We start from the raw sequence: 27,625 nt of genomic DNA on the forward strand, positions 1-27,625 counted from the left end.
ATCATTGAGTTACCGAAATGAAATTCTTTGACCATTGTCATTCCACATCATTCATCATTAAAAACACACTATGTTATAGGCTTCCATTAAAATTTCAACAGAAGTAGTGATTTATTTTCGCCAATTTTTTTGTTTTCTTTATCTTTCTTCAGACAGACGTTATCAGTGACGAGTTTTGAGTGATACGTAAGTTCCCTTGTTCCCATGTTGAAATCTGCTTCTTTCACCAAAGCACAGCAGAGTTTGTAAATATTTATGTTACTGACTTTCTAATGCGATTGAAATTGCGATATAATCATAAAACAGCAATTGGTGAAGAAAAACAAGTCAATAGTTTATGAAAATGCCCACTCTCGGTATAAAAATAAACAGAAATTTCTTTCAGAATGAGATTTCCACTCTGCAGCAGAGTACGCACTGATATGAAACTTCCTGGAAGATTAGATCTGTGTGCTAGACCGTGACTCGAACTCGGGACCTTTGCCTTTCGCGGGCAAGTGCTCTACAATCTGAGCTATCCAAGGTCCCGAGTTCGAGTCTCGGTCCGGCACACAGTTTTAATCCGCCATGAAGTTTCATATCTGCGCATACTCCGCTGCAGAGTGAAAACCTCATTCTGGAAACATCCTCCAGGCTGTGGCTAAGCTATGTCTCCGCAATATATTTTATTCCACGAGTGCTAGCTCTGCAAGGTTCGCAAAAGAACTTCTGTGAAGTTTGGAAGGTAGGAGACGAAGTACTGGCAGAACTGAAGCTATGAAGAGAAGTCGCGAGTCGTGCTTGGATATCTCAGATGGTAGAGAGCTTGCTACCGAAAGGCAAAGGTCCTGAGTTCGAGTCTCGCTCTGGCACACAGTTTTAATCTGCCAAGAAGTTTCAGAAATTTCTTTACGTATATTGTTCCAAACTCGCAGCTATTCCCGTTTCCCCATCTATCGCTGTCTCTTTCATTGAAAACATCCGTAGTCAGTTCAATACCGCCATAAATATGGTAGTTTCGCATACTGATCATAGGGCGAAATACTCTCATTTTTGTACGCTGTCATGAGCCAAAATATTGTTTCGTTCTGAATTTTTCGCTGGTCCGCGAGTTCGGGACGAAGAACTTTACATACGATCCATTTTCTCGAGATTGGTAATAGGTAGCAATATCCTTGGAAGTTTAAAGAAAAATTCAATATATTAGCTACATTTCATAAGCGGTAACATATGACCTAACATGGACCAAACACAAATTCATGGTGTCCTGTATTTTTCACTGCAAACTCTTAGAAATTCTTGCAATAATTTACTAATCCAAAAATATCACAATAAACATGACCATGAACGAAACGATAGGCAGCTATTCACGAAACTGGCGAATGAAGCTATAAGATATGTGAGAATCATTTTTTTATCAAATAATTTCTGCATAATCGTTTGAGAAAGATTGCAGTCCGGTCGGCTTGCGCGACTTGCATTTCACATTTAAGAAGTCAGCTAGCTTCCACTCCAGATCATAAGCCATGTCACTGGTTTAGCATGCGAGGTAGCCTGCACCCCTAGCTGCTATACTCTGTTCTGTAACAATAAACACAAACGCGATGATTGGTCAGCAGCCGTAGCTCTCGTACACTTGTGTTGTTCCGCTCTTGGAAGCAGGTCCAACTTATGTACTAGATATCTTACTACAATGTCACTGTAAATGAAACTTTAAGACATTCTGGTATATTAACACCGATCAACTTTTTCTTAATCATACTTTAGCTATGTATTTTTTATTTTAAAAATCGTGTACAGTCACATTCTCTGTAAACGCTACTTGTGCTCTGACTGTCTCGTTGCTCATATGTACAGCGAAAATGGGTAACAATGTTTCCTGCTTCGTATTGAAACACACACGCGCAACACCATTAATGACTAGAAACAAGTTATTCTTAACGTTTTTCTCAACATTACAGAGTAAAATCAGCTTTGAAGTTTTTCGAGGAACAGTATGTAATAAATATCAGTAACTATACATAAATTACATTTGTGGCGTAATCGGTAGCGTCGTGGAATTGTTAATCGAGGGAGCTGATGGTTCAAAATGGTTCAAATGGCTCTGAGCACTATGGGACTTAATGTCTGAGGTCATCAGTCCCCTAGAACTTAGAACTGCTTAATCCTAACTAACCTAAGAACATCACACACATCCATGCACGAGGCAGGATTCGAACCCGCGATCGTAGCGGTCGTGCCGTTCCAGACTGAAGCGCCTAGAACCGCTCGGCTACTGCGTCGGCGAGGAAGCTGATGAACGGCAGTTCGTAACCCATTGTGATTTACAGTTTGTTTTTGTTCGGTTTGAATATCTAAACCACATAAATATGAAATTTATCAAATAACTAATTCTTAACTGTCATTTTTTCAAGAAAAATAGTGGATTGAGATTCTACTGCTGATCGCATCGTTATCTACGTAGCAGCACTGAAATGTATCGCATTCCTCAGAGTCCGATATGGAAGAAGTTCAGAGGTTACCAGCGACTGACTGTTATGCCTTCAGTGGCTTGGATATTCAACTTCATGGTGAAATCACAGCAGTGCACTTTTACGCTGCATATTGCTCATGTAGAAAAATTACCCTTCTTAAAGTCAGGAATTTTCATCAGTCTCGTTTTTAATTGCATTACTGTGTTAGCTAAGATCAAGAGCATGTTATGTTTTCCAGCAGATCACTTAAGAAGCGTATCGCCTGAGTTTTACTATTATTTCCTTATGTTCAAAAATTAAAAGACATTCAAGGCTATATTGTTCTCTGCCTGTCTCTCTTTGTGTCTTTACTACAACTGTTCACATCACCGCAAGTTTGTTGGACCTGGTAGCTGGCCAGCGCTGTCCAAGCCAATGTGCCGGTAAAGCTGTTGCGCCGTATTAAGCCTATTTCACACGACGACATTGGCTGGCGCCACTCGTTGCGTGCAATGACTTGCACGCAGATGGTTTCGTATTTGACTATAGACCCGGCGAAACCAGTGTACACTTCAGTTTCGACGTTTTGTGGGTTCCTGAGTTGTGTCTGAAATGAAAGTTTTGGCAGCTGCACGTCTCACGGGATGGAGTTAAAGTTTGTTGCGTGGAATCGCTGCACGAGGAAAAAATAAGAAACTTGTTTCGATTCGTGACTGGATGAAGAAAAGTCGACAACTCAGTTGCTCAGCATCCTTGCAGAAATAATTTGTAATGGAAGACCCAAGATGTTCCTTTAATTATCATAGAATGTCACCAGAACTATTAACGTTTTTCTAAATAGAGTTAATTATGCAATAACGAATATATTGTAACGCATGAAGCACTATCGCCAGAACTGAAATTACATATCACATTGCATGCATTGCAATCGAGAACACTCGGCATGCTACAAGATGCAGTTTTAGTTGGTGATGACGCTTTTTCATTAACACCAATGATTATTAACAGTAATAATTATTAACATTAACAGCAGTAATTGTTCAAGCAGATTGCATTAAGAAGAGAATGATTAGTAAACTACTCTCTTGAAGATAGATCTGTACAGTGGCAGTATTTCAAAATTCAAACATATATGAATGGGGAGCACTGCTGCGACGTTGTAAATAGATGAATAAAGAATGTAGCTTCCTGATTTGTGTAGCCTTCCCTCCTGTCAACAATATTCCTTAAAAAAAAAAAATTTCGGCAAACTCGAACGATGGGAAACTTATACTAAAGAGCATTTCTACAGGTAGAATTACATTTGCTTGTATTTTTTTGAATTCAGTTGTATCTGTGCTCCTAATTCAATAAATTTTGCCCTGCAACTCAGGTATTGTCAAACTATCTGTGTTCTGATCGCACATGAAGGTCTCAGGAGCAGCAACATATTGCTTATTTTTGTAATCAGCATCACTAACATCCCACAAACACCTATGCAAAACTTAGACATCCAAAAAGCAAACATTATTTTCCGCTCCTCACTTCACATTTCAGTTTGTCTACACTCTACGAACACACAAAACCTTAAAACTCATGCAACTAATGTCATCAAAGTTGGAACACGCCGAAACTGTTTAGTTTCACCGACGAGTTGCGCTAACGAGTGGCGCGCATGCGCAGTGGCCGGTTGCGCAGTTGCCTGGAACCTAGTGTCGTCGTGTAAACTAGGCTTTATCGCTGAGTCGATGTACACGTAACGCACAGCATGAAATGTATCCTTATTATCGTGCTTCACTGTACTCGAGACAGGTTGGGTTCTGCTCCACGTGAAACGAAATCCAATCAGGGTCCAGCAGACGCGGAAGAATACATAGTGCAATGTTTACACGAGGTTTATTGTTGTGATGAACGGGGTATAGCTAACAGTCATGCGTGCCACCTAGCAAACTGGCAGAGAACCTTACTCCGTGTGAGATGGGTTTTACTCCATGGTGTAGCAGCTGACTGGCAATGTGTCGGTCACAGGTTTGGGTCACAAACTGGTCACTTATTTCTCATTTAACATTTGTGACATCTTAAAGGTTCTGGAAATTATTTATTTACTGAAAACTGGAGTTTAATAGAACTTCTGATGTGTGTATAAACAGGGACGCTCTAGATGAGTATAGCCGTGTTTTTACTTTCGTGTGTACTTAATGGTTCAAATGGCTCTGAGCACTATGGGACTTAACTTCTGAGGTCATCAGTCCCCTAGAACTTAGAGCTACTTAAACCTAACTAACCTAAGGACATCACACAACAACCAGTCATCACGAGGCAGAGGAAATCCATGACCCCGCCGGGAATCGAACCCGGGAACCTGGGCGCGGGAAGCGAGAACGCTACCGCTCGACCGTGACAGTATTCACCCAGCAATAGAACTTCATTGTTGTATTTACGTAAAACGTATTATAATTGCTGTGAACTGTTAATTGTCAGTTGGTACAATGAACACAAAACACCTTCGAATATTAATGAACACACTACTGACAAATCTGAGATCACAATAATTTCTTTATTTAGAAAGTGCATTTTTACATATGTATTGTGTTGTTGATTCAGATAGTCGCAAAGCAATATTAACTGGATGCGATTCTGGGCTGTGGTCACGCCATAAAAGACAATCAGAGTTGCTTTAGCTCAGCAAGATTGTAAAAATAGGTTTCACCTTCTGAAGAGCCAAAATTATTGACTATCTGGCTGTTGCATGAAATCGTCAGGTATCAGACTTCGGTAAAAAAAAAAAAAAAAGTCCATAATAAAGAGACTTGAAACCTATGTTCTTAGGTTTTCTTTTACTCTCCCTTTCATTTTTATAGCTACAGCGTTCCCAAAAACAACTTCTCATTTTCAGCCGTCTTCAGAGGCTACCCCAGCATTTCCAGACACCTGTGGTAGTTTTCCCCTTGTAGTCCGTCCGGAAAGCCATAAAAGAACTAACACCGAACTCATAACAACGATAATTGTCAGATTGTAGCAAATCTTCTCGAGGGAGTCCTGTGATGCATCATTTTCTGCTGGATTCATTGTGCTGTGCGCATGCTGACAGACAAAACGGATGATAACCAAACGTGTTCCGCAGCAAGCTCTAGAATCTGAAAAAGAAGAACAAATTTACCTATTAAATACATCAGGTATTTGTATAACATTTATAACTATGGAATGTTGTGATAAATTTGTTTTAAATTTACATACCGATGCTGGATTGTTGTTCTGAAATAAAGTAAGAAAGTGAAATGGGCTAGTATAATGAGCTAGTTGCCACAAAGGCAGACTTGTTAGTAATATTGTAGCTTGAATCAAAAAATTCTACAAGTGTAATAACAAATATAAATGTTGCGTCAAGATAAGTGCAGTATAAAAAACTTTATTCTGAAATATTTTTCCGTATAATGTACAAGCAGTTGGATAATGCGATATTTTAAGACAGATCGCGAAGTAAAATTTTTTCACGGCACTGCAAACTTTATAACTGCTCCTTGGCACCAACAGCGTAAGTACAACAACTGCTGTAGAAAACAGTGATCAAATGGCAATACGGAGAAATGTATTTACGAACAGCATTAGGTCCGAAGTCAACTGAAAAGATTTAAAATAAATGCATTCAAGGCCCATACTGTGCAGCAGTTGTCGGAATTTGCGCATGTCCCTGCTGCGATCAAGTTTTTAAAACGTATGAGAAACAAGCGTTACAGACTGCAATAATTTAATCAGAAAACTTAATTAATAAGTTCGAAATGGACAAAGGGGAAAATCTACAAGAAAGGCTCAAAACAACTTAGTGGAAATACTTCATAACTTCATGAACTAGGAAGAACGGAAATTCAATTAGGAATGGAAAACAGAGCAGTTATTACGAATCTCAATCGAAGGAACAGCACCATCACAGCATGTTCGGAAGATTTTAAGAACAATGCTTTGCCCTTTCTTGTATCTTGATACAGTTTTTTGAAAAATGTTTCTGAGATCTGAATATCAGAGACCTATTGAAGCTATGCACTAAAATGTATGTTATGCTGTGATAAAACTTGTTGTTCAAGGTTACCATACTGCTATCCGGGAAATATAACAACTTTTATAAATAATATTGACAATGACATTTTGATTCGTTAAGCAACTTGAATACCAACAGGAAAAAGAAAAAAAAAGCTCTTTCAAAAATTTACAAGCTATTTTCGTTTCATAAAAATATTAGAAAACTGGTAACTAATGAAACATGCAACTGAAAGCTATCTCACTAAAAGTATTATTATTATTATTATTGTTATTATTATAGTAATAGTAATAACCTACTAGTTTGCCACAACTATTCTTCCAAATTATACGAAAATTATGTCGCATACGTTGCTGAATAGAACCACTTATGAAGACGCCTTGTTAGAGAACGACTCAATCACAGAAAAGGGGTTGGTTCTAAAATGGTAAACACGGATTTTTGCGGGAAATGGCGTAACAAACTGAGCCGTCAGAGTACGTCTCACAATCCAATTAAAGACTTAACTTAGCCAACACTTCCTTCTACACTTGTGAACTGCACAAATGTCTCAAATTCGAGTCACAGTCCGTAGCACCGTATTAATACGTCACGATTATTCTTGCAATGTATGCCACAGCGTACACTGTATCCCCCTCCCCCCCCCCCCCCCCTAGAAGTTCTGTTATACAGGTTAGACTGTCAGGCATTTGTTTCTTTCACCTGTCATAAACATCTGATGAATATCTCATGGAATGACATTTAGTACTGTCAGATAGTTCAGTGGCATCCTTAGTATAAACGTTTATTTATGGTGAGTGCATTGTTTTTAAATCTCAGCTTTTCTACTGTAACAAGTTATGGTGGACCTCCGTAGCTGAGCCGTCAGTCTATTACCAACATAGATAGGATCATACGTAACATCTTCACACATATTCGATTAGCTCTATAAATCTTTGATTAATAACACTCAGTGCGCTGCATTTGATAGCCAACATCGAACAGGAATAAAAGGAACATCGAGTGTGTCCTAAGGATGTGTAATAGAACCACTTACGTTGTCAGTGAACACAAATGATTTATCGAATTCGTTTAGTAACGCTATTGGTGTGTCCGCCCACCACGCTGATGTCAAAAGAGAGTATTGTCATTGCACGTTTCTAAGGGAATGTCGAAACACTTAGCCAAACTTTCTCTTATTTGGTGAATGTCAGCTCTCTATAAATGCAAGATAATGCATACAACAAATAGAAGGAACCCGCTAGTATCCAATCACACAATTGTGCAAACGTCAAGAGTATTTCACAGCGTTTAAATATTTAGGCGTAACGGCAAGAAGCAGTGTGAAAGAGGACGAACGCGTGAAAGCAGTATTATGAAAAGCGAATGGATGGCTTAGATTTGATAAGCGGATTCTGGAAAAGTGTAGTGTATATCTAAAAGAAATCGCATACAGCAGAACCGGTGTTGATGGAGAACTGTGCGATGATTGTGGCGCCGCCATCCAATAACTCGCGTAGTGGTAATGAGAAGAGGGCAAGAGAGATTAGGGAACACACAGAGGAATAATCGGTCATTTTTGGTCAAATGTTTGAGCGAATTCAAGACTCTCTAGAAACTACACAAAGGATATTTGTCCGAATTTTTGTAGCCAAACGATGAGTAGGATGTGGACGAAAGAGGTATCAAATTCAACAGAATGAGGCCTAGTTTCGCAAACAGAGATTTAATTTCTTGAAAGAAATAAGAGTAATTATAAAAATCCCCCCCCTCCCATTGAACCATGGATCTTCCCGTTGGTGGGGAGGCTTACGTGTCTCAGTGATACAGATAACCGTACCGTAGATGCAACCACAACGGAGGGGTATCTGTTGAGAGACCAGACAAACGTGTAGTTCCTGAAGAGGGGCAGCAGCCTTTTCAGTAGTTGCAGGAGCAACAGTCTGGATGATTGACTGATCTGGCCTTGTAACACCAACCAAAACGGACTTGCTGTGCTGGTACTGCGAACGACTGAAAGCAAGGAGAAACTAAAGCCGTAATTCTTCCCAAGGGCATGCAGCTTTACTATATGGTTAAATGATGATGGCGTCCTCTCGGGTAAAATATTCCGATGCTAAAATAGTCCCCAATTCGGATATCCGGGCGAGGACTAGTCAAGAGGACGTCGTTATCAGGAGAAAGAAAACTGGCGTTTTACGGATCAGAGAGTGGAATGTCAGATCCCTTAATCGGGCAGGTAGGTTAGAAAATTTAAAAATGGAAAAGGATAGGTTAAAGTTAGATATAGTGGGAATTAGTGAAGTTTGATGGCAGGAGGAACAAGACTTTTGGTCAGGTGAGTACAGGGTTATAAATACAAAATCAAATAGGTATAATGCAGGAGTAGGTTTAATAATGAATAAAAAATAAGCTACTACAAGCAGCATAATGAACACATTATTTTGGCCAAGGTAGACACCAAGCCCACGCCTACTACAGTAGTACAAGTTTATATGCCAACTAGCTCTGCAGATGACGAAGAAATTGATGAAATGTATGATGAGATAAAATAAATTATTCGGATAGGGAAGGGAGACGAAAATTTAATAGTGATTGGTGACTGGAATTCGATAGTAGGAAAAGGGAGAGAAGGAAACGTAGTAGGTGAATATGGATCGGAGGTAAGAAATGAAAGAGGAAGCTGCCCGGTAGAATTTTGCACAGAGCATAACTTATACATAGCTAACCCTTGGTTCAGGATCATGAAAGAAGGTTGTAAACCTGGAAGAAGCCTGGAGATACTAGAAGGTATCAGACAGATTATATAATGGTAAGACAGAGATTTAGGAACCAGGTTTTAAATTGTAAGACATTTCCAGGCGCAGATGTGGACTCTGACCACAATCTATTGGTTATGAATTGTAGATTAAAACTGAAGAAACTGCCAAAAGGTGGGAATTTAAGGAGATGGGACCTGGATAAACTGCCTAAACCAGAGGTTGTACAGAGTTTCAGGGAGCGCATAAGGGACCAATTGACAGGAATGGGGGAAAGAAATACAGTAGAAGAAGAAGCGTAGCTTTAAGGGATGAGGTAGTGAAGGAAGCAGAGGATCAAGTAGGTAAAGGACGAGGGCTAGTAGAAATCCTAGGGTAACAGATGAAATATTGAATTCAATTGATGAAAGGAGAAAACACAAAAATGCAGTAAATGAAGCAAGCAAAAAGGAATGCAAACGTCTCAAAAATGAGATCGACAGGAAGTGCAGAATGGTTAAGCAGGGATGGCTAGAGGACAAATGTAAGGATGTAGAGGCTTATCTTGCTAGGGGTAAGATAGATACTGCCTACAGGAAAATTAAAAAGACCTTTGGAGAAAAGAGAACCACATGTATGAATGAATGTTGGGCTCCATGTGTTTCCCAAGTTGTGCAGCGACCGTAAACCATAAAATTACCAAACAAGCAGCAACCAGTCGAGTGTAGACAACATTTTTGCGACTGGTTGCTGCTTATTTGGTAATTTTACTTGTATGAATATCAAGAGCTCAGATGGAAACACAGTTCTAAGCAAAGAAGGGAAAACAGAAAGGTGGAAGGAATATATAGAGGGTCTGTACAAGGGCGATGTACTGGAGGACAATATTATGGAAATGGAAGAGGATGTAGATGAAGATTAAATGGAAAATATAATACTGCATGAAGAGTTTGACAGAGCATTGAAAGACCTGAGTCGAAACAAGGCCCCGGGAGTAGACAACATTCCATTAGAACCATTGACAGCCTTGGGAGAGCCAGTCCTGGCAAAACTCTACCATCTGGTGAGTAAGTTGTATGAGACAGGCGAAATACCCTCAGACTTCAAGAAGTATATAATAATTCCAATCCCAAAGAAAGCAGGTGTTGACAGATGTAAAAATTACCGAACTGTCAATTTAATAAGCCACGGCTGCAAAATACTAACACGAATTCTTTACAGACGAATGGAAAACTGGTAGAAGCCCACCTTGGGGAAGATCAGTTTGGATTCCGTAGAAATGTTCGAACACGTGAGGCAATACTGACCCTACGACTTATCTGAGGAGATAGATTAAGGAAAGGCAAACCTACATTTCTAGCGTTTGTAGACTTAGAGAAAGCTTTTGACAATGTTGACTGGAATACTCTCTTTCAAATTCTGAAGGTGGCAGGGGTAAAATACAGGGAGCGAAAGGCTATTTACAATTTGTACAGGAACTGGATCATAGTTATAAGAGACGAGGGGCATGAAAGGGAAGCAGTGGTTGGGAAAGGAGTGAGACAGGGTTGTAGCCTCTCCCGGATGTTATTCAATCTGTATATCGAGCAAGCAGTAAGGAAACAAAAACAAAAAAAAAACGAAAAAATAGGAGTAGGTATTAAAATCCATGGAGAAGAAATAAAAAATTTGAGGTTCTCCGACGACATTGTAATTATGTCGGAGACTGAAAAGGACTTGGAAGAGCAGTTGAACCGAATGGAGTGTCATGTAAGGAGGATATATGATGAACATCAACAAAAGCAAAACGAGGATAATGGAATGTAGTCGAATTAAGTCGGGTGATGCGGAGGGAATTAGATTAGGAAATGAGACACTTAAAGTAGTAAAGGAGTTTTGCTATTTGGGGAGCAAAATACCTGATGATGGTAGAAGTAGAGAAGATATAAAATGTAGACTGGCAATTGCAAGGAAAGCGTTTCTGAAGATGAGAAATTTGTTAACATCGAGTATAGATTTAAGTGTCAGGAAGTCGTGTCTGAATGTATTTGTGTGGAGTGTAGCCACGTATGGAAGTGAAACATGGACGATGCATAGTTTGGACAAGAAGAGATTAGAAGCTTTCGAAATGTGGTGCTACGGAAGAATGCTCAAGATTAGGTGGGTAGATCACATAACTAATGAGGAGGTACTGTGTAGAATTGGGGAGGAGAGGATTTTGTGGCATAACTTCACTAGAAGAAGGATCGGTTGGTAGGAAATGTTCTGAGGTATCAAGGGATCACCAATTTAGTACTGGAGGGCCGAGTAGAGGGTAAAAATCGTAGAGGGAGGCCAAGAGATGAATACACTAAGCAGGTTCAGAAGGCTGTAGGTTGCAGTAAGTACTAGGAGATGAAGAAGCTTGCACAAGACAGAGTAGCATGGAGAGCTGTATCAAACCAGTCTCAGGACTGAAGACCACAACAACAACAACAACAACAAGAAAAAATTAATTTGTGGTTTAAGGGAAAATGCTTGGCTGAATTTTCATACCAAACTACGAATGGTAAATGGACAAATGGAGTAACCAATTAACCACCATAATACCTAAAAACAATTTATTGCTTCAAAATTATCAGGGCAATAAAGAAAAATTTTACTACTGATTTGAGGGAAAACTGCACAATGGATTTTTGTCCCAAATTTTACAGTCCAAACAAAGAGTGGAAAATGGACAAATGCGGTTTCGAACTGACCAGCGTAAACTGAAACATTTCACTAACTGCTGCTTCTAGCTATGAAAATGAAGATTCCAAAAATTTTTCTCTTGAAGACCTAGTTATTTTCAAAATATTGTTTTTCATGATCTCTGAACAAAGATTGAAAATAAAAAGAAATATAAAAAAAGATCAAGTACAGCAAATGAGGTGTCAATGGAGAATTTAACTTAGACTTTTTGAAGCGTACCAGAGGATACTTGAATTGTGGATTATGTAGACCGTGCAGTCGGCTGTTATGTGGTTTCGACATATTTCTGTCATCTATGCCCGAAGGTCACACCAATATTCAAGAAGGACGCTAGGAGTAATCCACTAAATTACATGTCCTTATCATTAACGTCGATATGCAGCAGGATTCTGGAATATATATTGCGTTCGAATCCTGAAGAGGACCGTCTGTTGACACACAGTCAGCAGGTATCTAGAAAACATCATTCTTGTGAAACACAACTATCTCTTTACTCACATGAAGTGTTGAACCGCTACCAAGGAGGGATTTCAAATTGATTCCCTACTTTTTAACTTTCAGAACGATTTTGACACCGTTCCCCACTAGCAGCTTGTAATCAGTATGACTACGAAGTCTTTCACGACTGAGTCCTAGCATAAAAAGTTCTCGGTTTACCTGCCGCGTCAAATTTGGATAAAATCCCAAGCTTTCGATGACTACCTCCGTTATCTAATAACTTGGTTATGTATTTTGCCAACCGATATCTAGGAGACCCAATAGCACTAACAATAGGTTTCAACGGGACCTCATCCTTATGGACCTTGGGTAGACCATATAACCTGGGTGGCCTTGGTGCTCTTGATCGTAGATTCTTGACTAGTTCTTATGGGAGGCCAGACTTCTTGAGTAGCTCCTCTGGTAGATAGTAGCTGGTAGATACCACGTCCCGGATTCTTAAACGGGATCCCACAGCAGCAGAGCAGCAGATAGATAATTGATAAAGAAAGAGCGCAGAGGGAGACTTCTTACATTCCTCGCAGTTCTCCGCCTGTTGCGATGGATGACGCTGCAAGCAACGCTGGATAAAGTGCGCAAACAAAATCTATGGACATAGAGGCCACCACCTCTGTACGCGCCGTTTTCACTGTGACGTCATTCAGCCAATGAGAAGCCGTCCACTGCTTAAAAAATCGGAAGCCTCACCGGATTTTATCCTAACTTGACGCGGCAGGTAAACCGAGAACTTTTTATGCAGCTTGTAATCAAATTGCGAGCTTATGGAATACAGCCTCAGTTAAGAGAATGGATTCGTGATTTCCTGTCACAGACGTCACAGTTCATAGTAACTGAAGGAAAGTCGTCGAATAAAACAGATGTGATATCTGGCGTTCCGCGTAGTGTTATAGGCTGTCTGCTATTCCTTACGTATGTAAACGATTTAGGAGATAATCTGAACAGCCGTCTTAGGTTGTTTGCGGATGATGCTGTCGTTTATCATCTAGTAAAGTCATCAGAAGATCAACACCAATGGTAAAGCGATTTAGAGAAGATATCTATATTGTGTTAATATTGGCAATAGACCATAAATAATAAAAAGCATGGGGTCATCTACATGAGTGCTAATGGGAATCCGCTAAGATTCGGCTGCATAATAACTCAATTAAATCTAAATGCCGTAAATTCAACTAAATATCTAGTAATTACAGTTACGAACAACTTATATGGGAAAGAACACCCTACAACGTTGTGGGGAAGGGGAAACAAAGGCTGCGATTTATTGGTAGAGCACTTAGAAGATGCGACACATATAGTAAAGAGACTACCTACACTACTCTCGTACATCTTCATGGAGTACTGCTGCGCGGTGTGGGGTCCTTACTAGATAGGCTTAATGGAGCACACCGAGAAAGTTGTAAGAAGAAGAGCACGTTTTATGTTATCGAGAAATAGGGGAGAGAGTTTCACTGACATGATACAGGATTTGGGGTGGACATCATGAAACAAAGACGTTTCTCGTTGCGGCGTATATTCTCACGAAATTTCATTCAATAACTTTCTCCTCCGAATACAAAAATATTTTGTTGCCGTCTACCTACATAGGGAGAAAGGATCATCATTAGACCACGGATTTTTAAGTCGTAAAAAAGTGTGTTTTAGGCACCTAAAATAGGATCTTTCAGTAGTTCATTTAGGCTATATAAAACTTCAAATAGGCTCTAATAAAAATGATGCAGAGAAAATAAAAATAAATTAAAATACACAGTGTTCACAGTATGAACATCTTTTTAGTCATTAAAACAAGGAGAATGAATATTTACACCGTTACAGAGCACAGCAATCTACAACATTAATGTTGAACATAACTCCAAATTTTTTGAGTTCCTGCAAGATAAATATCTCCGTAAAAAGATGTGGCAATGGTTTAATTAATAAATTCGTTGTTTCACACATTCTGACCATAGTTGGCTTCACAATAAATAACCAAAATCTTTTCTAGGTTTTCTAGTGAAAAACTGTGGCGCTTGACAGTTAGAATCTATTTATACGCTGAAAAAGAACGTTCTACATCAACAGATGTGACAGGGGCGTACTTCATTTTCGGCACATGTTGGACAGGAATGCTGCAGTCAGGAGTGCTGGATTTTCCACTAAGTATGTCGGCAGCTGCACACAACTCCTTCAGGCCAGTGTTCTGCAAAACCGTTTGCATTTTTGCCCGTACTTTTTCCCCTACTTCACCTGGCGCTTCATTAATTTTCATTTTGACTTCTTCAAGCAAAGAAATATTGTCGTAGATAGGTCTCCCTGAGCCTTCCAATTGTGAAATTATTCTTGCCATAAATGTATAGTGGGCCCTAATGTAAGATAAGTCCCGTTTTAAAGAAGAATCTTTGAGTAACGCCATTGCTCCTCCGGTATATTTTCAACCGCCTTCTGGATAGTTGAGAGATGCGTACTACAGTATTCTGCTGCTATCAGCCACGTGCCCCAGCGGGTGACAGCAGGCTCTGGCGGCATGTGGACATCTGGAAGCTGTTCTTTGAATGCCTGTATTCTTGATGATGCCTTAACAAAAATTTTCTTCACCATACATATTACTTTATTTACTTTAGGAAATTGTAGCCTTACTTGCTCTGCTATGCGGTTGATCCCATGCACTACACAAGTTACGAGCAGCATCAATGATTAGAATACTTTTAATAGTTGAAATGCTTCTATCATATATGCAGCAGTATCAGTGACGGCCAGAAGCACCTTATTCTCATCCACTCCGTTTGGGTATAGCACCTTAAGCCCATTGTTCACAAACTGTGCTATTGTTTGTTGGTTAGTTTTTGCAAGCTGTTTTGAGTAATCAAATGAGCCCTGGATGGAGCATCTGGACCTAGCTTCCCAGTAATCAGGTTTGCAATGTAACGGCCAAGACTGTCTGTAGTTCATCCACAGAAATCCATGTACAAGATTATCCAACATCATCTCGGATTCTGTGCAATGCAGCATTGTAAGCTGAATCAACATAATTCTTACGTAAAGTTGCAGGAATAGACTGATGGCAGTACTTCTCAAGAAAACCTCTGAAAATAGGGTTTTCTAGTTTCCGAAAGGGGATGTTTGCTGCCACAAGTGCATGGCGCAAAGCACTGCAGAACTTGTTTTTTTCGGAGGATTCACCAGAGTTATTGGTTAAAAGAATTTGCTTCAATTTTGACTTTCGTTCAACATTAGCTTTATGTGCGATTCCATCTCCCTTCTGAGTTAAGTGAGATTTCTTAACACTCGAAACCTAATACGAGAGAAAAGGGAATGCAATTTAGAATCGCATATAAAGAGTATTTCGTATTACTAAAGGATAGCGATAAAAAAGAATCCTAAGTGACAGGAAAATAAGAAGTCTCAGAAAAACATCAACTAACCTCCTAGTTGCATGCTTGGCAGAAAATAATTTTCCCATTTGTTGTATAATGCGGAAAATCTTGCAGCCGCTGCCTTATATACGTAGACTTTGAACTAGCTCTTTTGGGCATGGCGTAGTATTCTCACACAGAAACTAGAATTTATTTTGCACTTAGAACGTCAGTAACACTTAACACGTCGGTCGCTACACAATGTACATTGTACTGATTTGTTTTCGTTGGGAAAAAGTGAAAGATGACTTGCTATTTTTTTCCTTTTACTGCGTTGCATGAAAGCGGGAGGGGAAGTACCGTACTCGTTGCTGGACATATGGCACCTGACAGGTGGCCGCCTCTTCTGAACAAGCGAATGGAATCTACCGGTGCTTCAGATGAAAACATCTCACTACTGGCAAATTATTTTTGTAACCGGAAAATTCACGTATAATACCCTTTACGAAACAGAGTAGTTTGATAGGACTACCTCTAGGTAGCAGCGAGAAAATGCGCTAAGGGCAGTAATTTAGCTATAGAGGGCGTCTACAATTAACATTGTGATTTTTTAATCCGTGCTCAGCTTAAGGCCTATGAAACCGTTTCTTTGCAAAAATACACAGCTGGCCAGAATCGTACGAACGAAATATTTTCAAATATAACATTTAGTACTCTCACGTTCGATTCTAATGTGTAACTCAAATCTTTGACCGGTTCCCATTCGCTCACCGAAGTTAAGCACTGTTGCGCTTGGTGCGTACTTGGATGGATGACCATTCAACCGTGCCGAGTGCTGTTGGTAGTAAGGCAAGCAAAGGAATTGTAAACAGTCTCTAACGACCTTCGCCTTCGACGAGACGTAAAGCCCTAAGTTTACTTCCTTCTAATCTTTGAAAACACAAGAACTCTATGTCAGATTAACGAAATAGGTACTTTTTAGGATTTTGGTGCCGAAATAGGAAAAATTAGGCGTCAACGTCGAAATACGCAATTTTAGGTCCTATAGAACTAACGGTATTCAGTTTAGTTAGTCACGAAACGCTTAACTACCAACTTATATGCAAATTGGAGCTTAGGAAAAAACTAGGTTTTAACCTAAAGATTCGTGATCTATTTTTTACATATGAATAATAAAACACCTATAAAGAGTATTTGGTATTAACAGGGATAGCGATATACAAAAATAAAAAAAGACCAAAGTGTTAGGCAAATACGAAGCATGAGCGCATATCAACTATCCTCCTTGCTGCACGCTGGGCAGAAAATATTTTTTCCATCTGTCGTATAGTGTGGAAAAACTTGGAGCCAATGTCTTATATGATGAAATAGGCACTTTTTAGGATATTAAAGCCGAAATAGGCACTAACGTCAAAATAGGCTTCTTTAGGTCCTATAGAATTAACGCTATTAAGTGTAAATAGCCATGAAACGCATAAGTACAAATTTTTATGCAAATAGGAACTCAGGAACAAAATAGGTTTTTACCTAAAATCCGCGGTCTAATCATCATAATAAAATAAGGGAAATCAGAGCCCACACAGAAATAAATAGGCGTTCGTTTTTTCCGCGCTCTGTTAGAGAGTGGAAAATAGAGAATTATTATGAAGGTGGTTCAATGAACCCTCCTCCAGACACTTAAGTGTGATTTGCAGAGTATCCATATAGACGCAGACGTAGTATCCATATATACACAGATGTAGATCTAGAGTAAGGTGTACAAAATTTTGAACAATGATTAGCCTCAAAAGTATTTAAATAGAGAATCCTTCAATGTAGTGCAAGTAGTATTGTGTCTCTAACAAATGCTGGTGACAGCAGTTGTCTTGCTCACTCAATTTTTGAAATTAAAAAAAAAAAATAATGGAAAAATAGAATTACATTGTAACCATAAATCAGAGAGCAGTTCAACTGAAATGCGGTTCCCACTTAGTGCTCTTTGTACGTCATTGACGTACCAGCATTCCAGCTGCGGCGGTACTTCGTTTCTAATTTTAAATATTTAAGTACTTTATTTTGCATAACAATGTCAATACCATTTCTATTCCATTGTTAGAGCTGAAATTTTCAAGCAACCAGGGAAAATATTTGCCAGGTTGATAATGTTCACAATACTCAAGGCTACGGTGTGGCTACAGCGTATTTTTCCGATCTGTAGCAGTAGATGTAAAAAACCTTCGACAGTTTTAGATCCTGGAAAATGTTCCACTAGAGAACCATAAAAATACAAGAGAAAGGGCGATCTGTGGCGAAGGAATTAGTTTATATATTCCCACTGCTGACGACAACACTGTTCGTGTTCACTAACTTTTACCAATAGAAAAAGATTGTGTTGTTGTTGTGGTCTTCAGTCCAGAGACTGGTTTGATGCAGGTCTCCATGCTACTCTATCCTGTGCAAGCTTCTTCATCTCCAAGTAACTACTGCAACCTACATCTCTTGGTCTCCGTCTACGACTTTTACCCTCCACGCTGTCCTCCAAAACTAAATTGGTGACCCCTTGACGCCTCAGAACATGTCCTACCACTGCTGACGACAACATTGTTCGTGTTCACTAACTTTTACCAATAGAAAAAGATTGTGTTGTTGTTGTGGTCTTCAGTCCTGAGACTGGTTTGATGCAGGTCTCCATGCTACACTATCCTGTGCAAGCTTCTTCATCTCCAAGTAACTATTGCAACCTACATCTCTTGGTCTCCGTGTACGACTTGTACCGTCGACGCTGTCTTCCAAAACTAAATTGATGATCCCTTGATGCCTCAGAACATGTCCTACCAACTGATCCCTTCTTCTAGCCAAGTTGTGCCAGAAATTCCTCTTCTCCCCAATTCTACTCAGTAGCTCCTCATTAGTTATATGATCTACCCAGCTAATCTTGAGCATTCTTCTGTAGCACCACATTTCGAAAGCTTCTGTTCTCTTCTTGTCTAAACTATCGTCCATGTTCCACTTGCATACATGGCTACACTCCATACAAATACTTTCAGAGAAGACTTCCTGGCTCTTAAATCTATACTCGATGTTAACAAATTTCTCTTCTTCAGAAACGCTTTTCTTGCCATCGCCAGTCAACATTTTATATCCTCTCTACTTCGGCAATCAACAGTTATTTTACTTCCCAAATAGCAAAACACATCGACTACTTTACGTGTCTCATTTCCTAATCTAAATCCGTCTGCATCACCTGATTTCATTCGACTACATTCCATTATCTTAGTTTTGCTTTTGTTGATGACCATCTTATATCCTCTTTTCAAGACACTGTCCTTTCCGTCCAACTGCTCTTCCAGGTGTTTCGCTGTCTCCGACAAAATTACAATGTCATCGGCAAACTTCTCCATGGATTTTAATTCCTACTCCAAATTTTTCTTTTGTTGCCTTTACTGCTTGCTCAATATACAGTTTGAATAACATCGGGGATAGGCTACAACCCTGTGTCACTCCTTTCCCAACCACTGCTTCCCTTTCCTACCCCTCGTCTCTTATAACTGTCATCTGGTTTCTGTATAAATTGTAAACAGCCTTTCGCTCCCTGTGTTTTATCCCTGTCACCTCCAGAGCCTTTCGCTCCCTGTGTTTTACCCCTGTCACCTCCAGAATTTGTAAGCGAGTATTCCAGACAACACTGTCAAAAGCTTTCTCTAAGTCTACAAATGCTAGAAACATAGGTTTGTCTTTACTGAATATATATTCTAAGATAATTCGTAGGGTCAGTATTGCCTCACATGTTAGTATGTTTCTACAGAATCCAAACTGATCTTCCCCGAGGTCGGCTTCTACCACTTTTTCCATTAGTCTGTAAAGAATTCGTGTTAGTATTTTGCAGCCGTGACTTATTAAACTGACAGTTCAGTAATTTTCACACCTGTCCACACCTGCTTTCTTTGGGATTGAAATTATTATGTTCTTCCTTAAGTCTGTGGGTATTTCAGCTGTCTCATACATCTTGTTCACTAGATGGTAAAGTTTTGTCAGCGCTGACTTTCCCAAGGCTATAAGTACAGGGCTATTACAAATGATTGAAGCGATTTCATAAATTCACTGTAGCTCCATTGATTGACATATGGTCACGAGACACTACAGATACGTAGAAAAACTCATAAAGTTTTGTTCGGCTGAAGCCGCACTTCAGGTTTCTGCCGCCAGAGCGCTCGAGAGCGCAGTGAGACAAAATGGCGACAGGAGCCGAGAAAGCGTATGTCGTGCTTGAAATGCACTCACATCAGTCAGTCATAACAGTGCAACGACACTTCAGGACGAAGTTCAACAAAGATCCACCAACTGCAAACTCCATTCGGTGATGGTATGCGCAGTTTAAAGCTTCTGGATGCCTCTGTAAGGGGAAATCAACGGGTCGGCCTGCAGTGAGCGAAGAAACGGTTGAACGCGTGCGGGCAAGTTTCACGCGTAGCCCGCTGAAGTCGACGAATAAAGCAAGCAGGGAGCTAAATGTACCACAGCCGACGTTTGGAAAATCTTACGGAAAAGGCTAAAGCAGAAGCCTTACCGTTTACAATTGCTACAAGCCCTGACACCCGATGACAAAGTCAAATGCTTTGAATTTTCGGCGCGGTTGCAACAGCTCATGGAAGAGGATGCGTTCAGTGCGAAACTTGTTTTCAGTGATGAAGCAACATTTTTTTCTTAATGGTGAAGTGAACAGACACAATGTACGAATCTGGGCGGTAGAGAATCCTCACGCATTCGTGCAGCAAATTCGCAGTTCACCAAAAGTTAACATGTTTTGTGCAATCTCACGGTTTAAAGATTACGGCCATTTTTTCTTCGGCGAAGAAAACGTTACAGGACACGTGTATCTGGACATGCTGGAAAATTGGCTCATACCACACCTGGAGACCGACAGCGCCGACTTCATCTTTCAACAGGATGGTGCTCCGCAGCACTTCCATCATGATGTTCGGCATTTCTTAAACAGGAGATTGGAAAACCGATGGATCGGTCATGGTGGAGATCATGATCAGCAGTTCATGTCATGGCCTCCACGCTCTCCCGACTTAACCCCATGCGATTTCTTTCTGTGGGGTTATGTGAAAGATTCAGTGTTTAAACCTCCTCTACCAAGAAACGTGCCAGCACTGCGAGCTCGCATCAACGATGCTTTCGAACTCACTGATGGGGACATGCTGCGCCGAGTGTGGGAGGAACTTGATTATCGGCTTGATGTCTGCCGAATCACTAAAGGGGCACATATCGAACATTTGTGAATGCCTAAGAAAACTTTTTGACTTTTTGTATGTGTGTGCAAAGCATTGTGAAAATATCTCAAATAATAAAGTTATTGTAGAGCTGTGAAATCGCTTCAATCATTTGTAATAACCCTGTAGTTCTAATGGAATGTTGTCTACTCACGGATCCTTGTTTCAACTTAGGTTTTTCAGTGCTCTGTGAAAATTTTCACGCAGTATTATATCTCCCATTTCATCTTCATTTACGTCCTCTTCCATTTCCATAATACTGCCCTCAAGTACATCGCCCATGTACAGACCCTTTATGTAGTCCTTCCACCTTTCTGCTTTCCCTTCTTTGCTCAGAACTGGTTTTCCATCTAAACTCTTGATATTCACACAAGTGGTTCTCTTCCTCCAAAAGTCTCTTAATTTTCCTGTAGGCAGTATCTATCTTACCCCTAGTGAGATAAGTCCCTACATGCTTACATTTGTCCTCTAGCCATCCCTGCTGAGCCATTTTGCACTTCCTGTTGATCTCATTTTTAAGACGTTTGTACTCCTTTTTGTCTGGTTCATTTAGTTCATTTTTATATTTTATCCTTTCATCGATAAAATGCAATATCTCTTCTGTTACCCAAGTATTTCTATAAGCCCTCGCCTTTTTACCTTTTCGATCCTCTGATGCCTTCACTATTTCATCTTTCAGAGCTACCCATTCTCCTTCTACTGTATTTCTTTCCCCCGTTCTTGTCAATCGTTCCCTAATGCTCTCTCTGAAACTCTCTACATCCTCTGGTTTAGTCCGTTTATCCAGGTCCCATTTCCTTAAATTCCTACCTTTTTGAAAGTTTTTTCATTGTTAATCTACAGTTCATAACCAATGTGGTCAATGTCCAAATCTGCCCTGGAAATGTCTTGCAATTTAAAACCTGGTTCCTAAATCTCTGTCTTACCACTATATAATATATCTGAAACCTTCCACCAGTGTCTCCAGTCCGCTTCCACGTATACAACTTTCTTTCATGATTCTTAAACCAAGCGTTAGGTTATTCACTGTAAAAAATTCTACCAGGCGGTTTCTTCTTTAATTCCTTACACCCATTCCATATTCACCAACTCCTTTCCCTCTTCTTCCTTTTCCGACTATCGAATTCACCCATGACTATAAAATTTTCGTCTGCCTTCCCTATCTGAATAATTTCTTTTATCTTATCATACATTTCTTCAATCCCTTCGTCATCTGCGAAGCTATTTGGCATATAAACCTGTACTACAGTGGTAGGCGTGGGCTTCGTGTATATCTTGGGTACAATAATGCATTCACTACGCTGTTCGCAGTAGCTTACCCGCCCTCCAATTTTTTATTCATTATTAAACCTACTCCTGCATTACCTCTATTTGATTTTGTATTTATAATCTTGTATTCACCTGACCAGAGGTCTTGTTCCTCCTGCTATCAAACTTCACTAATTCCCACTATATCTAACTTTAATCTATCCTTTTCCCTTTTTAAATTTTCTGACCTATCTGCCCTTCTACGTTATTTGACATTCTATGCTATGATCCGTAGAATGAGGGTTTTCTTTCTCCTGATAACTACGTCCTCCTGTGTAGTCTCCGCCCAGAGATCTGAATGGGAACTATTTTACGTCCGGAATATTTTACCCAAGAGGGCGCCATCATGATTTAACCATACAGTAAAGCTGCATGCCCTCGGGAAAAATTACGGCTTTAGTTTCCCTTGCTTTCAGCCATTCACAGTAACAGCACAGGAAGGCCGTTTTGGTCAATGTTGCAAGGCCAGATCAGTCAATCATCCTAACTGTTGCCCCTGCAACTACTGAAAAGGCTGCTGCTTCAGGAACCACAAGTTTGGCTGGACTCTCAACCGGTACCTCTCCTTTGTGGTTGCACCTACGGTACGCCTATCTGTATCGCTGAGGCACGCAAGCCTCCCCACCAACGGCAAGGTCCATAAAATTGAACAAAATTGGAAGCATCGATCAGATAGAATTTAGAGTCAGCAGTTTAATTTCATTCAGTGGCTCCTTACGTCACAAACGTTGAACATTGCACGTGCTATGATTAATGATTTGCGTTGCACTGGTAACTTTATAGGCAAAACATTTTACCACTTCACTGTACATAGCGGTAGATCTCAACTGGTAAAATACATCACGACTTGACTGTCTGTGACAATTGTATCTCAAGGCCATTCAACAGCGGACTACATAGTCTACATAACCCACAATACAAAAATCCTCTAGTATTTTTAAAATTCTAAGTTCCTCTCATTTTCTGTGTATGATTTCAAGAATCATTCATTGTGCTGCAAACGTTTCTCTAATCAATTTTGTTTTATGCTTCTAAACAAAATATTTCACAGAACATTTGACGGTTTTTCTTTAAGTTCTTTTCCACTCGGTCAATATGCGAATGGCATACAACATAAAATCACTAAAGTAGTATAGCAGCAGGAGTTCTGGGACAGAGTAGGTCGCCAATGACGTCATCGGGTTTCCAAACCCCTTCACATCTATGACAAAGGCAAATCTCCCTGTGTAATACGGAGTTGGTGGGAAATTCAGGTTTTGGTGGGGCCTTTCCTCCAGTGGTATGACATCACTATGGAAGTAGGCTTGTTATCCTCAGCATAAACAGGCTTAAAATATAAAATCCAAGATGGTGCATTGTAATGCTGGCTGACCTGAAATACTCTGACAGGTTCTATGAGGACAGGATCCAAGATGGCAATACAATATGGCTGAATTGGAGTACTGGAACATACTCTGTGATATCAGAATCCAAAATGACGATCCATTATGGCTGACCTAGAATACTGCCACTGGCCATATGATATCAGAATCCAAGACCTAGAATACTAGGATTATGATGTCAGATTACCACCTGAGACAAAGGATGTTTCTTCCCTCTGCTTGTCCAGGCCTGCCTCTTAGACAAAGATTAGCAATCTGCTGAACTACTTGAAATGCATATGAAGATGGGATCTGTTCTTTCGGACATGTCCAAAAGAACAGATACCATTGGTGATCTTGCAGCTCTCGATGAATGAAATTACTATGAAATCCAGACCTTTAGCTGCTTACAAGTGTTGATAAATATCAACGGAGACAGTTGGAAATGTGTGCCTGATTGGAACTCGAACCCGGGATCTCCTGTTTATATGGCAGACACTCTATCCGTCTGAGACACCGAGGACACAGAGGATAGTTCAAGTGCAGCACGCTCCGTGTGAGACCCACATTCCCAACCTACTGTCAACACACTACATTTGTAGTGCCCCTGTCCACTATACACATTATTCGCAGCAGTCTATCTACCAGTTACTATAAGAGTTCGAGCAATGTCAATGCTTCCATTCAGGGCACACATTTTCAACTCACCCTGTTGATATTTATCAACGCCTGTAGGCAGCTAAAGGTCTGGATTTCGCTGTAATTTCATGCTTAACATGTTTCCCAAAGTTACTATTCACTCAGAGGCATATGATTTCTTACTAAATTTCTGCATACTTTTCCCCCTTACTGTAAATTTTGATCTTTCCACTTTATATTTTGAACACCACACCTGGAGTGAAAGACCATCATTCAGAGGTGTATGATTACTTATATAATTCCTGCATACTGCTTATCCTGAGTCCAATTCCTTCGACTCGCCCCCATGACGTGGCGCCACAATCCACCAGTGGCAGCTCCATGCATACTGTTAATTCAGTTCCTTTAGGCAAGGAGGGGGACAGAGGTTCTGATCTGCTATCAGTAGTATGATGTTTGTGATTGTCCTACAGCTGCAGCCCATTGTTCTTAGTTTAAGTCCACATGTGCTGTGTCTAAAACTGTTACTGAAAATACGACAGTGAAAACTGCATCTTTATTTAAACCAACACAGATGAGAGTCCTCATTTTCGGTGGCAAAGTTCTTGATTGCCAGATCCTTTGAGAAGTCTACAGTAGCATGCTAAAATAACATGTGACCTGCTCATATGTCCTGCTTTCAAATAAAAAAAATTAGGTGCTGCACATTCATCCTCCTGGCTGTGGAGACTTGTGCAGTGGCTCAAAGATGGACAAAAAAATAAGCTTCATGTATTATGCCTGTAAAATTCACCACAAAAAAATTGTATGGAATGGATGGTGGCTGTTTCACCAGTATTAACATAGGCAGCCACCACAGTGGCATTTTTATGAACATAGCAGTGAGATATTTCAGGATGAAAAACCTCAGCTGTGGTCACAGACTGCAGCGCTAACTAACAGCAATTGCCAGCTACACAGCAGAGACCTGTCTACTGACTGAATGTCAAAGATGTCCAGTGACAGACAACAGAATCCTTCCCACCTGCAACCATTTCCAGCTATATGGCACTCTCCACTCACCATTCACACAGGGCCTTGGCACCCACAAGCTGCCTAAATCTGGTGGAAGGCGTGTGAATGCTATTCCTTCAGACTGCAGGCAGAAGTCTAATGGCAAATCATGTGGCTATATCATGTATCAGTAGCACAGTAGAGGCCTGCTCAATGTGGGGGCAGAAACTAATGGCAACATGCACCAAGGACAAAAGCACAGTATAGTCAAGTGCTAGTGTATCCCACTGCAGCCAGCTGGCTGCTGATAGCTCAAGAAGCATAACCATCTGCACATCCAGCCTGCTTTCCTCACAGGTCTCCCAGCGCACAGCTGTGTTATTGTGTCTTACTTTCGACACATAACACGAGACATCTCTAGGGGATTTGTAAACAGACACAGCCAACATATGTAATGCATAGCAATGATTTTTCATGTCAATTTTACGATGACACAACGAATATTGTACCGAACTTAATTAAATGTCCACCAAAAGAAACGTAAAAACGTACTAGAGGTGTCGTCTAATGTTTTTAAAACGATTATTGTACCGACAACACTGAATTTGGCTTTGCAAATAGCGAATGTAGTACGAAGACAATGAAACTAGTACCTACAAAAGTTTAATGTCACTCTCCAATTGTAGTCTTCAGCTTTTAAGATGAATATTGAAGAAACAACACTGATCTTTGCGTTGAAAATAACGAATAAAATACCTAAATCCATGTAATTGGTACCCAACTTTAAGGACCGCATGCTGTTTGCTAGGAATTCTTCAATTGAATCATAAATCCAAAACGATATTCCGATTTTGCTCATGTGGTGACATCTCAAAATTGTATTTAACACCAACCAGAAGACATGAACACTAAATTAATATTCCAATACATGTCAACAACATAAGTGAAGAATAGTATAACGGTATGTCCACCATAGATTGACTCTTACCATAGTGATCCATATTGCAGGATACAAGTTTCACAGATTCAGGACACTGAATGCTGTAAGTTATTTGATAGAGAACACCTAATGTACAGAGGCACTGAATATTCTTCAATTTCTTCATTTGTAAGTGGAATAGGAGAAGAGATGACTAGCATTGATGTAAGAGGTACTCTGAATTTCATTCTTTGAAGGCTTTCAGGGTGTACATAGGCACCTTTCTAAGGTTTGAGGCGTAGCAGAAGCAGCATGAAAGTCTTTGACACCACACACATCACTTCTCATTAAATACCACAAACTGCACACCTCATACTACACCACACCACAACACACACCACACACAAATACCATAACACACCACAAACCACACTACACATGATACTACACCACATCACACACAGTACACACACAACTCACCATTCACCAAACACCACAGCCCACCACAGACAGCACACCACAGGCCACATCACATACCACATGACACACCACAGGTGGGAAACCATACACACTGACACACCACTACACCCCCACCACCACAGACACAGACACACACACACACACACACACACACACACACACCAGAAACCACACATCATACACCCAACACACCTAATACAGCACACAAAACACCCATCCCACGCACTACATGACTGCATGATTCTGTGGTCTGAGACAGTGCGAGATTTATGATGACAGTTCCTTCTGTACCACTAACACCTTCTAAGTATGTGTGGTTCACATATTCCTACTTTAATTCCACTCTGTTCAGTATACACAATTCCAGTCATATATGATTGTGATTCCTCATATCACATGGTTTAAGGCATACATCAGATGGTTATTTACATAGCACCATCCATCTACCAGAAGAGCTGATGTCATCTTACATATTGATGTATATGTAAGAGTCCTTATATGCATTTTCTTGATACTAAAATAATAAGAAAGTAAGTGCAGGTAGCAGACGAACAAAAATGCGAGACAGGCTACATTTTAATTCTTTGGGATTTTGCCTATTGTATGCCATGGTTTGGTCCATGGTAACAGGCAGCCCATGATCATAGTCCCTTCCATAGACATTTCGAAGACCTGTCCTAAATTTTGTCACATGTACTGAATGAATGGCATGGAAGGTACATATGGAGTGCATTTCATGAGAAAGACTTTTTTTATAGATGCTGTATGTCAGAACAGCGATGTATCAATTACAGCAATGGATGCACCTAACATTAAACTCTATGAATCTATAACAGTTGTTAGTCCTAAAGCATCAAGTGTACTGCCATCTGAACAGCACATAACTGTGAAAGCCATAAATGTGCTAAGTCTCTTTGCTGAAGCAACAACTGAACTATAAAGTCTCTTTGATGTTGCACATTTAAGAACT

This window comes from Schistocerca piceifrons, chromosome X (assembly GCF_021461385.2).
Source record: "Schistocerca piceifrons isolate TAMUIC-IGC-003096 chromosome X, iqSchPice1.1, whole genome shotgun sequence".
NCBI classification, from domain to species: domain Eukaryota; kingdom Metazoa; phylum Arthropoda; class Insecta; order Orthoptera; family Acrididae; genus Schistocerca; species Schistocerca piceifrons.